This window comes from Sarcophilus harrisii, chromosome 6 (genome assembly GCF_902635505.1).
Source record: "Sarcophilus harrisii chromosome 6, mSarHar1.11, whole genome shotgun sequence".
NCBI lineage: Eukaryota > Metazoa > Chordata > Mammalia > Dasyuromorphia > Dasyuridae > Sarcophilus > Sarcophilus harrisii.
Window position 1 is genome coordinate 217580017 of NC_045431.1, and position 2545 is coordinate 217582561.

Sequence of the window (2545 nt, forward strand, 5' to 3'; positions counted from 1 at the left end):
GACTGGAAACAAATGTTTCATTCTGCATTTTTAGTTTATCCTCTCTGTCAGGAGGTAAGTAGTATATTTTATTTTTATTCTTTTGGATTTGTGGTATATCACTGTACTTATTAGAATGCTAAAGGTTCCAAAATAGTTTTTCCATATAATGTTATCATATAAATTGTTCTATTTATACACACTTTGAACTGCATCAGTCCATTTCTAGTGGCACAATAACATAGCATTACATTCATATATCACACTTTATTTAGCCATTTCCTAACAGGCATAATTCCCATTTAGATTCCAATTCTTAGCTACCATGAAAAGACGTGCTACAAATATTTCTAACCTATACATCTTTTCCCTCTTCCTTTGATTTCTTTAAGATGTAAGTCAGGTAGTTTTATACCCAAGTCAAAAGAAATGCACAATTTGATAGCTTTCTGAGCAGGTTCTAACCAATTGCCCATACTGTCTGGTCCAAAATATAGCTCTATCATTTGTGTTCTATGATGCTACGAGATTCTTTCTCTAGTTGTATGAATTGTAACCTGTTCATACTTTCTCATCCTAAGCAACTATTGTCAATGTTCTTCCATAAATCCCCCATGAAGAGGTCTAAACAATGTACTGAGGGCCTTTATTTAGATATCTACAAATTATGTCAGTATTAGTACAGCACATAGTTTATTATCCTTTACTCTCTTATGATTTTGTAATGGTCCATCTTTTCCCTCTCACAATGATCCCTTACATGACATCTTTGACATCATCTTGTTTATGCAGGTTACTATGAATAATACATTTTAGCTTCTGTGAACACATTGTATGTCTTTCTATTATCATTTGGAGAATTTGCTATTTTGAATCTTCAGAGATTGAGGTGCCTTATGATTCACAGCCATGGGTACTGCAAATCTCTGGAGGATTGACAGTCTCCATAAGAATGAACTTTCATTTTAGGGAGGAGTTTGTTGTCATTTAAAATATGAAGTTTCCTAAATGCAGTCTGCCCTGCTTTCTTTCTCCTATTCAATTACTTTAAAATGGTTATTTCATTTAAAAATATTTCTTAAAATTTTCTTTTTAAATGTTAAGTTCCAAATTCCCTTCTTCCTTCCTACTCCTCCCCAAACTCATTGAGAAGGCAAGAAATATATCAATTATACATGTGAAATCATGCAAAATATATTTCCATATTATTCCATATTTTTAAAAAAGCAATAATCATAATAAAAGTAAAGACATTATGCTTGATTTGGTATTCAGAGTTTTCTCCCTAGAGACAGATGGCATTTTTCTCATCATGAGTCTTTGGGAATTATCTTGGATCATTGCATTGGTCAGAGTGGCCACATCTTTTACAGTTGATCACTACAACATTGCTATTGTGGTGTGCAGCAAGATTTCCTGGTTCTTCTCATTTCAGTTTCTATAAGTTCATATAGGTCTTGCCACATTTCTTCTGAAACCAATTCCCCTCTTGTCATTTCTTGTAGCACAATAACATTCCATCACAATCATAAATCACAACTTATTCACTCACTCCCTAATTGATGAACATCCCCTCAATTTCCAGTTCTTTGCTACCACATAAAAAGCTGTTATATTTTTGTACATATAGATCCTTTTCTTTTTTTTACCTCTTTAAAATACAGACCTAGAAGTGGTATTGCTGAGTCAAAGGATTTGCAGTGTTTTATAGCCCTTTCAGCATAGTTTCCAACTGTTCATCATGGTTGGACAAGTTCACTACTCAACCAATAGTTTATTAGTGCACCTATTTTCCCCTCATCCCCTTAGCATTTGTGGTTTCTGAGTATGAAGTGGTACCTCAGAGTTATTTTAATTTGCTATTCTTTAATCAATAGTGATTTAGAAAATTCTTTTCATTTGACTATAGCTTTGACTTCTCCTGAAAACTGCCAGCTTATATCCTTTGACCATTTATCAATCAGGAAATGGCTCTTATTTTATAAATTTGACTCAGTTGTCTACTTAATATATATTTGAAAAATGGGTCTTTATCAGAAAAACTTGCTGCAATTTCATTGTCCCATGGTGTCTTTTAGCAAAATGTAGTTTATAAGACTATCTTTCAGTTAAATCTACTTTTGCTTTTTTTTCTTTGAAATCATGATTGCTACCCCATCTCTTTTAACTTCAGCCCTTTAACTCTGTGTCTTCCTGTTTCAAATGTGTCTCTTGCAAACAGTTTATTGGGATTCTAGTTTTTAATACATTCTGCTACCTGCTTCTGTTTTATGGGTGAGTTCATCCCATTCACATTTACAGTTAAATTGCTATTTCCCTTCTTTCCATTACTTTGTTTCTTCCTCTTTCTCTTTTATCCTGTCCCTCCTCAAAAGTCTATTTTAATTCTATTTCTTCCTTTAATCTTCCATTTTTCCCTTCCTTCTCCTTCATCCCTTTCCCCTCCTAGCTCCCTATTAGATGTTACATTTCTATATATATAACTAAATATGTGTATAAATTTAAATATATATACATGTATGTATTCATTCTATCTTCTTTGAACTAATTTGAATGAGCAGGACCT